The sequence below is a fragment of the Mixophyes fleayi genome, chromosome 6, assembly GCF_038048845.1.
Source record: "Mixophyes fleayi isolate aMixFle1 chromosome 6, aMixFle1.hap1, whole genome shotgun sequence".
NCBI lineage: Eukaryota > Metazoa > Chordata > Amphibia > Anura > Limnodynastidae > Mixophyes > Mixophyes fleayi.
Window position 1 is genome coordinate 54,025,917 of NC_134407.1, and position 12,054 is coordinate 54,037,970.

At 40.3% G+C, this 12,054-nt stretch overlaps 1 protein-coding gene across 4 annotated transcripts in view; it reads left to right on the top strand.

Moving 5' to 3' along the window:
* Positions 1 to 302: 302 nt before the first annotated feature.
* Positions 303 to 12,054, top strand: part of P4HA1 (prolyl 4-hydroxylase subunit alpha 1) — a 42,599-nt gene continuing 30,847 nt past the window's right edge. For 2 of the 4 annotated variants that reach the window (XM_075216574.1, XM_075216573.1), the window contains exon 1: positions 304 to 505. The gene's annotated coding sequence lies outside the window, so the exon portion shown is untranslated. Of the gene's footprint in view, positions 506 to 12,054 lie in introns of all 4 variants that reach the window. The other 2 variants (XM_075216575.1, XM_075216572.1) reach the window with 2 other exon arrangements.

Below are 12,054 nucleotides of genomic sequence, written 5' to 3' on the forward strand. Positions count from 1 at the left end.
CACTGATTGATTGTCAGGAATGTAGTAGACAGAACATGCTACTGATTAAGGAATGTACAGATTACCCTGATACTATGTTAATATTACTACTAGTAGACTTTACTAGTGAAGACTGAGTGCTTGGCGGTTACATACTTTGTAGACACTAACGAAGTGCGCAATATTAATCAAAAGACAACCAGTTATGATTTTGTTGCACAGACCAGACGTGTAAGAGCCGAGTGACTTCGCACATACCCGGAACATTTCGGGAGCAGAAGTTTTTGGCGCATGCGTAGTAGCCTCCTGGATTGCGCCTGCGTTGGTTGTCCGGGCCAGTGTGAGGAGTCTCACGTAGGACAGACTGGGGGGCTGGAAGAGCAGCTTGTAGAGGGGGGTGGAGGGGACAGCGCTGTATAAAATACGGGCCGGAGCCTTGGGCTGACACTCTGGTGGGACTGGGCACGGACAGAAGAGGAGAGTGGCGCAGCACTGAGCTCATCCTGATTTACAGAAGTGACAAGAGGTGAGAGCAGTCACTGCCTGTGGGACACTCACTCACACACTCACCCATGCAGATCACTAAACTTTCACTCCCGGCTCTGCCGTTACTTACAGACCATTCCTCCTATGCATTATTATCCCATGCTTTGCATTGAAAGCATAAATCAAAACCTTACATCTCTGCAATGTATGTTCTCCATATTTGGGTGGAAATTATATGATCATACGTAATTCTCGTATTGTATTTGGTAAGAGAAATGTATGGACACTGATTGCATGTTTTAGTGTCATGACAACTCTTGTTGGACCTGGGCAACTTTACAAAACCATTAGCCTTTAAGTATTGAGTTCTTCTGCTGTTGGTGACCGCTTTGGCCATTGGATAAGTAGATGTGAGATGTTGTACAAAGTAGCTAAATAATCTCTTTCTGCTTCTGTCACCTATTGAACTGACTGAAGTGTATTTCTAGTGTTTAATCACCTCTGACTAACCAGACTGTAATGATCTCTGGTTATCAGCAGACTAATCCAGATGTGCATTTTAGTAAACTCTACTTTACTCCTTAATCACACTGGGATGTTGTTGGCTGGTGTGGCAGAGCAATGCCGGCTGATTCATTGTAGTCCTCTGCAGGAGATGGTTACTGTGCAATGCTGTAGTTGTCTCTTATTGGTTTCCCCGTCTTGCCAAGCACTTACCCATCTAGTGTGTGTGTTAATGTAATACAATGCCAACATGGGCTGTATTCCTTTTATTCTGAACAGTAGCAGCAGCAGCAGTCAAGTCTGATAGAAACTTCTAGTCTGATCATTACGTTTCCCTCTTGGCAGTTTGTAGAGATTGGGATATAAACCGTAGACCTATTGTAAATGGAGACGTGATGTGCGAGAAGGCAGCAATGCTGGAAATGAGCGATTTTCTGTGGAATATAGAAGGGCTCTGGGGGTCTATGTGCAGAATGACATTCCCCAGCTGGGGGAGGGGGCTGTATAGATATATACGTGGCAGAGGCTTCCACAATCAGCCTTACTCCAGAAGCCCTCTCCAAACAAGCTGTTTCCGCTACTTTGTTTACTTTTACACTGATTTATACAAAGTCTTCACTATTTTGTTAATGACCAGGATGTCTTCATTTTCTTTTTAATCTTTAATCGCGTATACCTTTAGAATGTCTTGTGTTTCTGTAGGAGGGTAGTGTGATGGTTGAACTGTTGCCAGTCTGAAATTTATTTTTATTTTATTATTGGAATTGCTTTTTGCAATTTAATTTTTTCTCTTTAAATACAGTAATACTATGCTGTATTTCACACATATCCATCACTTAGTATTTTGTTACACATAATGTTTCAATAGATTCTCTCCTTCTTTTCTGAACTATTTAATCGTGGTATTTTGGTATTCAATGTTGAATATTAATTTCTGAAATAAATGTGCCAAAGAACATGTCACATCTGGCTGAATATAAAATGCCAGTACTTTATATGAAGAGGTGGTTTGTGTTTTTTGTTTTTTTTTAAATGTTCATTTTTCCATTAGATTGTGCCTATGTGTTGTCATGGCTGTACTGATTATTGGCTTAGTGGTTGCAACAACTGGATTTCCAAGGCAGCACATCTGTAAAACTCATGATGCTCAAATTTAGGAGTAGTACTCGGCCCACCAAAGGGGTGTGGCCAAGACCCTTTGATACCTCATGACTACGTGACTTGTACAACTCCAGCAATGGTTTACCATGGAGATGGGCTACATGTAAAATGCATTCTATAGCTTCAATCTATTGCATTATGTTCATTATCTGTGATTTAAAATATGTGCTTTGTTAGGGAATTCCAGTAACAAGCATAAATCAACATAAAATCTGACTACTTGTCAGACATTTTAGGACTGATTTAAGATACATTGGTAAATAATTGCCATTAATATTGTATGCTAGCAGAAAAATACTGTTCTGTTGCAGAGGGTTTTTTTTATTTAACTTTTTTTTTTTATAGCTAAATCTAATCTCTAGAGTGAAGGTGGTGGATAGGGAGGACTCCAGATGTTTGATGCTGAGGTGTCTGGAGAAGATATTGTATTATGAAGCAATAGTTTCAGCTGCAGTGTTTTTGGTCTGCAAGCAAGATAATGTCATCCTGTACCCAACATATTTTTCATACACTTTGTTTAGCTATAACATTTTTTTATGAACTATACAATGGGGGGTAACTTTACTGTTACTGCACCTTGGGTCACCCTCACCCCCTACCGGAAGAGATCCTAAGGTAAGGACGTACCATTACAGAACGTGTAATGGCTACTCAACCATAGTTAGTTAATGCTAAATAGGGTGGGGACATTATTTTATTTATTTACATATGGCCTGCACTCCTTGCTGTGCAGCTATAGGGCTTGACAACCAATAAGGATTTATGTGTTTGAACTGTGGGATAAGCACTCCCTGGAGTAAATGTCAGTAGTAATCTAGCAGTCTGCATTTCTGTCTGCACACTTCAGCACAATGTCCCACACATCAGGGTCCTTGTGTGCTGGACAAGCCACATTTGTTTCTTGAAGCTAGATGGCCGTAATTGTAGCTCGTCTAAGCTTGACTTTTCCTGTGCAGGTGTTTGTATACACGTCACCTTCTTTTTGCCTTTAAATACAACATACTTGTGTATATTATTATTATTGTTATTGTTATTGTTATTATTATTTCATTGTTCTTTATCATTTTACATCAAAACTGAAGGCTAGCATTAAAGGGCAATACAGGAATGTGTAACTTATGTAGCAATAGCCTGCAAGACAGTATGAGATATTAGTCTGCCCTGATATGCCTACCAGAAAAGGGGTTCTTCTGGCTGATGCAATATTAAACTGGATATAGAGGATTCCCATAAGTCTGTTGTATATTTGTACTCAATTTTTTTACTGGAAGTCTTTTTTTGTTTGTTTTTTGCTTTAAAAGTGTTATTTTCCTCACACTGTAGACTTGAATTAGATCTTTTAGGTGAATGTGTACAAAATATTGTAAAAATAAGTCAGGAGTCAGCAGGATCTTTTAAGGAAACCAGGGAAGATATGCATCAAATTACCTTAATGGAAATTATTTCCAAAGGTTGTTCATCATTAGTGATTTTAGGCACATTTGCTACTTAGCTTATGGAAATTGTCCAGACATGTTTACATAAGGTTTACTATGTCCCTCTGCACATGGAGGAAAAGCAGTCCACAAATGGATCCATCCATCTGAGCACCACCTATGAATGCATACCAATGAATTTATATTTGCTTAAAATAGAAGCACACAGAAAATCTACTTATGCAGTCTTATGAAATGAGCATTCACGTTCTAATTTTTGCAAAGCAGTAAATCCTCATTTCCAATGGGGATTTTCTGTGACAATTTAAGTGCTTTTAAAAATTGCATTTCATTTGAAACTGTGTCCCCAAAAACCACTTTACTCTACATGTCTGCGTTCAGAAAGGACCATGAATTAAAAGTTGATCCACAATGGAAAGGCATCTGGTAATATTAATTTCCCCATAATATAATACAATAATATTGCACCCTTAATATAATGAAAAATTTAATTTGCCCCATAAGTTAATTATAAACTTATTTTGATAAATTTTAATAACTTATTTGGCCCATTAATAAGTAATGATTGCATCCATAATGTATATGTAGATGGTGCTTCCACTTATCTTCTGAATGGCCATATATTTCAGCATGTTTCAGCTATATCTCATCTCTCACAACCACCTCTTTTGTTCTGGCAGTTTTCACAGCGTTTTGTCAAACAGCAGCTTAGTTAACCTGTCTGTTTGTATTTTGATCATGTTAAAAATCAAGTTGGTGATTTACATAGTGGTGGTTTGTTGAACTATGGTTTTCAGCCTTTTAACTTGCAGTTTGGCCTTTAGTATAGCCAGGCCCAAGTGTCTCCATCAAGTACTTCAGAGTTTGAAACCTAAATTGTGTTTCATTATCAGCAACGTAAAGCAAATGTGCCTAAAACATCCATCTGTCTCCTCCTGAATCGTGTTTAAACATCAGTTGCATTGTTATAATCTACTATCGGACTCTATTTATTTTTATTTCTATGAATTTATAGCCAGATTTGTCTAAGACAATGCTTTTTTATTTGTAAAGAATTCACAGGCTATATATCAAATAGTATAATCTTTTCTGCCTTAAACTGTCTTCCTAAACCTATTTTTTTTACCCGAGAAGTACTGATGAAAATATAGCTTTCATTAAAGTATACAAGGCTTCTATTGCTGCAGGGTGTCCTTGAGATTCCTGCTAAATTCCAGCATGCTTCTAGAATAAAACTGTAATCTTGTTCAGCTGAACAGAATTGTCGTGATAAGATGACTGAGAGTAGCCACTAAAAGCTTTAGCAGCCAATGGGTAGTCCTTATAAATAAGTTACCTAGCATTAAAATAAGGTATTCACAAACCACAGAATCCAGTATGTCAATGTGCAGAGTACTAAAGATGTCCATCCAGGGTCATTCTTCCCTACAGCTGTGCCACTGCCTAGCTGCTTACAGTTAGCATGTTGCTTGCTATTCATTGTCTTGTGTAACTTAAATGGAGCCTTCTTATACCCTACATAAATTAACTTCCCCTTCCCCTACAGAATCCTTTTCAAACTCCTCACCACCACTTACAAGGCTCTCTCCCAGTCTACTGCCCCTTATATCTCTAACCTCCTCTCCATTCACACTCCCGCCCGCTCCCTGCGCTCGGCCAATGATCGCCGCCTCTCCTCCACTCTGATCACCTCTTCCCACTCTAGAATACAAGACTTCTCCCGAGCTGCCCCCCTTCACTGGAACGACCTCCCTCGCTCCATCTGTCTCTCACCCAATCTGTGCTCCTTCAAGCGGGCACTTAAAACTCACCTGTTCCTTAAGGCCTACCAACCATCCACTTAACCTCTCACCTCTTCTGTTTCTCCCCTGGCTCCTTTTTACTCTCCCCTTTGCTTCACTGGCTCCCTCTTGTACCTTATTTTGTTTACCCTCCCTTAGGATGTAAGCTCGTATGAGTAGGGCCCCTCTCCCCTCCTGTCTCCACACCTGTTCTTCCGCTCCAAATTTACAGTATTGCCTGCCTGGAGTTTCTGAAGTTCTGGAACTTTGTGTTTATTGTTCTGTATTGTTTTACCCTGTATAGTGTACTGTTTGTGCTGTGTACGGCGCTGCGGAAACCTTGTGGCGCCTTACAAATAAACGATAATAATAATAATAATAACTGGATGTTTGTCTACCTAATAGTTCCATTGTGCATCATAGAACTCCCTACAGCAAATGACTAGATCCTGTGCCATAGGTTATATAACATTTACAATGGAAAGGCAGTCCTTACCTATGGATACCCAGACAAGCAGGACAGAAATCTAGTAGGATTTATCCTCAGCTGACATGAGAAGACCAGGCCTCAGAGTGTGGATGTCTATCAGCAGGTAGTGTGTGTCACTCTCTCTCATTCTTGTGGGTTTGTGACTCCTGCCAGGTTACATCACTGGAATGAGATGAATCATCTGTGGTGATTCAGGATAGTTTTGTAATTGGTTATTTCCTCCCTGCTCTCATATGAGCTAGGAACCACCACTGGCCCAATACGTGCCCCAGGGCTGAACTGGAAGGGTAAGCTTTTTCAGGGACACAAGGAGACACGGTGGCTAAGTGGTTAGCACTTCTGTCTCACAGCACTGGGGTCTTGAGTTCAATTCCCGACCATGGCCTTATCTGTGTGGAGTTTGTATGTTCTCCCTGTGTTTGCGTGGGTTTTATCCGGGTGCTCCAGTTTCCTCCCACACTCCAAAAAAAACATAGTAGTAGGTTAATTGGCTGCTATCAAAATTGACCCTAGTCTCTCTCTGTCTGTCTGTGTGTCTAAATTAGGGAATTTAGACTGTAAGCTCCAATGGGGCAGGGACTGATGTGAGTGAGTTCTCTGTACAGTGCTGCCGAATCAGTGGCGCTATATAAATAAATGGTGGTGATAATGATGTATTGAAGCCCAATGCTGTTCATATTGGTAGGTAGAAAACAAGGCATTGGTACAAAAGAAATCTAGGAGATTCATATAAGAAACCACTTTGCCATGCTTGCACTGTACATGTGGTCAAAGAGGAGACAACTTTTGTTGTGTGTGTGTGTGAGTACACGGAAGTGGTATATTTACTAAACTGCATGTGGAGATGTTGCCTATAGCAATCAGATTCTAGCTGTCATTTTGTCGAATGTAGTAAATAAATAACTAGAATCTGATTAGTTGCTATAGGCAACATCTCCACTTTTTCAAACCTGCAGTTTAGTAAATATACCACAAGATGTTTAGAGGACTGGAAGGAAGAAGTAAAAGTCTTGCCTGTTCACAGGACATAACCTCATACATAAAAATAATGACAACCCAGAGAAGCTGTTTGTTAGCAAAGCTGTGAAGAGCAGGTCCATTTTTGAAGAAGTTTCAAAATGTAGAAGACCTAGAAACTAATATGTGTCTTTTAAAACGAACATGAGGAGCCTCTGGGCAATTTTCAGCCAAATACAGGCTTGAGCTGTGTAGACGGAAAAGCACTTCTGTGAAATATGTTCAGAAGAGTCACATGGTCAAAGAACTCCTCCTCTAAATAGACTCTGGTTTTCTGTTTGAAGGCGAGTAATTAAGGCCACAATTGGATACTACTTTATAGATGCAGCAGATGCAAGAAATATAATGCCAGAAAAGAAGAACTATTTGTAGCAGGATGTCAAGGACTCGCTATTGCACACGTATAGCACTGTGACTTGGGGGGTTACATACTGGTAACTGGGTGCCAGAAACTCAGGATTTCAAAAGTCGTCTTGGTCAGGAAGCATGAACATCAGAAGTATCTAAGGAGAGAAATAGCAGTAGAGCGCAATCGTGACATTTTCTAGTTCGCAAGTCTCCCATTCAGTCTTCAGCTCAAAGGATCTTCATGAAAGTAATGACTGAGATTGAAGCCTTCAAAAATATTTTTTCGGCACATTCTTCTACGTGCTTTCCAGAAACAAGAATTCTTCTATATGAGGTACCTCATGTTGTAGTGGGGCTGATAACAGCCGGCATAACGGGGGGTGAAATAAGCATAGTTTAATTCAAGCACTGAACTTCCTTATAATGCAAATCAATGTAAGAATGGGGAGTCCACAGTAGGGACTTCTAGGGCCTTTGGAAAGCCTAATAAAAGAAAATCTGTTCCAACTGCAGAGAACTTGAAGTATGCGAAGCATTGAAGACTGCTCAACTCTGGTATTCAACAAAAGCGTTTGAGTAAAACCAATCTGTTTACCTCCACAACAAACTGGAAGAAATATTTTTCATTGAACCTCGGAGGTCTACTGGCAGTAGATGACGTCCCAGAAATGGTATTTCAGCCTAGCTTACCTTACCCTCTTTCCCCTTGTTACTGAGGGTGTTAAGGAAAATATAGAAGGAAATCAATCCTTTATTGCCACATTTTGGCAGATTTTGCAAATCATGCTTGACGCACAAGATATTGAATACTGTACTTTACCCCAGTTATTGTGGGAATCCACTTTTAGCCATGACTGCATTGATGTTGGACACACTTAGATGCAACTGTTGTTCCCTTTACAGTGAACCCTATCTGACATCCTGTGAATACTGCCAACCTTTTCAACCCTGCTTCGCCAGTACTTAATAGCCTTGATGTAATACACAGCAGCTGTGTTTACCAGTTTTATTTTGAGTGTACATGAACAAAACATCTTTTTAGTTCTGGGATTCTCTTTCATTGGGATTTGTTTTCAACAGGTACATTGTGTATACTTGAACTGCTCAATAAAAAATGCCATTCCATTTAAAACCCTCTAATATTTTGCAATGAAGTAACATTTTAATGAAAGTGTATGCATTTATATGTGTGTGTGTATATGGATATTTGTGTATGGATAATATGTATACACACACAGTACTGTGCAACGTTTTTGGTAGGTGTGGATAAATGCTGCAAAGTATCAAAAACATAAGTGTTAATAGTTTATTTTTTTATCAACTAACAAAATCAAAGTGAATGAACAGAAGAGAAATTTAAAGCCAATCAATATTTGGCTTGACTACCCTTTGCATACAAAACGGCATCAATTCTTCTATGTATGTTCACACAAAGTCAGGGATTTTGTAGGATTTTAGTCTGGTATGATTGGTTAATCATAAACCTAACAGGTGATAATGATCATAATTTACATATGTAGGATGAAACAGTCATTAACTGAAACAGAAACCGTTATGTAGGAGGCTTAAAACTGGATGAGGAACAGCCAAACTCTGCTGCAACGGTGAGGTTGTGAAAGACCGTTTCATGTCACAGGTCACACCATGGCAAGACTGAGCACAGCAACAAGACACAAGGTAGTTATACTGCATCAGCAAGGTTTCTCACATTCAAACATTTCAAGGCAGACTGGGATTTCAAGATGTGCTGTTCAAGCCCTTTCAAAGATGCTCAAAGAAACAGGAGACGTTGAGGACCATAGATTATTATTATTATTATTATTATTTATTATTATCGTAGATTTGTAAGGCGCCACAGTGCTCCAAAGCACCGTACATTAGGGAAGACATGGACATACATAAAACAAGAACAGACAAGGCAGATAAAATGAATGGAGGCATGAAAACAAAGGGTATTGAGGACCTTGCTCATTAGGGAACTTACATTCTAAAGGGAAGAGGGCACAGCTGAAACAAGAGGGGCAAGTGTGGCTCAGAGTGGAGATTGGGATAGTCGTGAGTGCATTAATGTGAATAGTGTTAGGTCACCTCTTGAAGAAAAAAAAAAAAGAGATGGGTTTTCAAAGAGGATCTAAAGGTTTGAAGGCTGTGGGAAAGTCTGATTGAGCGTGGTAGGGAAGTGGGGAGCAGCACGGGAGAAGTCTTGTAGGCGGGAGTGAGAGGTGGTTATCGGAGGCAAGACAAGACGCAGGTCAGAGGTAGATCTAAGAGGACAGGAGGGAGAGTATTTTGATATGAGATGTGAGATGTATGCAGGGAGTGTTGTTTAGGGCTTTGTAGGTAAGGGTGAGTAATTTGAATTTGATTTTGGAGGACACAGGGAGCCAGTGTAGGGATTTGCAAAGTGGTGCAGCAGATGTGGAGCCGTGAGAGAGGAAGATCAGTCTTGCAGCAGCATTTAGGTTGGATTGAAATGTGGATATATGGGTGTCAGGAATGCCAGATAGCAGGAGGTTGCAAAAGTCAAGACGGGAGATGATGACAGAATGGATAAGCGTTTTGGTAGCTTGATGAGTAAGAAAAGGATGTATTCTGGCAATGTTAAGATGGAGTCGACAGGACCGGGAGAGAGTCTGGATGTAAGGAATAAAGTAGAGGGTGGAGTAAAGTGTGACACTAAGGTAGCGGGCTTAGTTGACTGAAGAAATTGTGGTGTTTTTAACAGTGAGGGAGATTTAAGGGCAAGTGGTGACTCTGGCAGGAAGTAAGATAGTAAGCTCTCTTTTGGACATGTTAAGCTTTAGGTAGCGTTGGGACATCCATGTGGCTATAGCAGAAAGAAAGTTGGTTACACGAGATAGGAGAGAGGTCAGGGGAAGAGATATAGATTTGAGTGTCATCAGCATAGAGGTGGTACTGGAGGCTGAATGAGCAAATTAGTGGAAGAGAGGGAGCGGAGAAGTTGGGAGGGAATAGGGTCGAGTGGACACGTTGTAGGGTGAGATGATAAAATGTATTAATTTCTTAATGGAAGGTTTTATGTAAATTTATATACTCTGTGTGAGGCACTCAGTATGTGCAATTGTTTTATTTTTTGACACAGGTGTAGATGCTACACATTTATTCTAAATTTGCTATTGCATTTTATTGAATATTTTATGTTATTGGTACCGTTAATTATTAAACAGAATTAAACCACTAAGGTCTCAATTATTAGGAGCCAGGATACAATAGCAATTAATGAATATGTATTAATTGCCAGGATAGGTAAGATCAAAATTTATATACAATAACTGATTGGAGACATTAATCAATGTAGCATAATCAAGCTAAGACTGTAACGTCAGCCAATGAGCGCATAACCCCTATTAACTAATTGTTTTATTGAGGGAGGGATACCCTTTGTTTATGCAGTTCTTGCAACATTGGAGTAGAGCGCAAATCCCCCCCCCCCCCCCCTTGTATTTGGCACACCTATGGAGCTGCCTATGCATGTCTTTATCTTGATCAGATTGGTCTTAGCCAGTGTGGCCATGGCTCTCTTACAGGTATAGTATTAGTACAAGCATGGACACAGTTTAAACACATCATATATGAATACATATTATTTGAAACCTGGAAGGGAAATCCATGCCTGGTTCCAGTCTATCCTTGAATCTGGGGACAAACAAGGAAAAAGTTCTCCTAACCAAAGTCCATACTTTGTTGGAAATGAGGTGCATTCATGGGGGGCTAAAATGAATCCCTGTTTTGTCACATGATGTCCAAAGAACTTACTAGCTCCCTCTGTACAGTCCTCCTCAGGATGCACTGATGGAACCAAGCAGAGTGGTAAGAGACTGCAGCTTGGCCTGTGCACTAAACCACATGATCTCCTCCTGTTTGGTAACATTAATTTGTGACAAATTGCACCCTGACCCATTCACATGGGACAAGCAACAGATTCTTTCCTTTGTAGCTGTGAAGGTAATGTGTATGCTTGAATGGCAACTTGGCCAAAAAAACCAAACCTCCTTATTTAGAGTTGACCATAACATTCACAAAGGTATATGTAAAATTATATTTACATTGAGATGTGCATTTGCTATGCAGATAAGTGCAATCTATTCTGTGATTAGCTATTTTGTGGAAAGGCTGTCTAGTATCCTTCAAAGGCGTTACTGATAAGTCTACTGTTAAGAAAAAAATATCTTCTCAAGATCACCAATCTTGAGATTGTCTTAAATATCTGCTGTTCTGACAGATTGTGTTATATTTTTCCATCTATATTTGCGATCTCTTGTATTTTATTTTTCAATGTATATAATAGTATGCAGCATGTCTGTTTATTCGCTTCTAATAAACATTAGGACTCATATACTAGCATTGCATTTAGGTGCAAAGTGTGCACTGAACTACATCAACCAGTCAGTTAATTGCTTTCAGGGCTGCCATCAGAAACTATGGGGCCCAGTACTAATTAATCTGGCAGCCACTCTCCCCTCCCTCTTTGCCATACATGCTCCACCCCTCCCCTCATCAATTACATACGCCCCATCACAGTACATGCCTCCCTTTTCTCCCCTCTATCCCTCATAACCCTAAACGCCCCAGCATGCTCTGGGCCTTCCCTTCCCCATATAATCGCTCTAGTTCACTTACCTTGTCTCTGCGATGCGGTGGCACCCAGACCCTGATAGACTGAGAGCGAGCCATGCAGTGATGTCACCGCGCTGCACTCCCAGGTTATTACTGCCTGGGAGCCGCTGCAATCACAGGCAGCTGGGCTAAGGGGTCCAGACAGACCAGGTTGGCCCTGACAGAAGGAGGGATCTGGTCGAACCCTCTAGTCTGACCGGCCCTCTCACAGCCA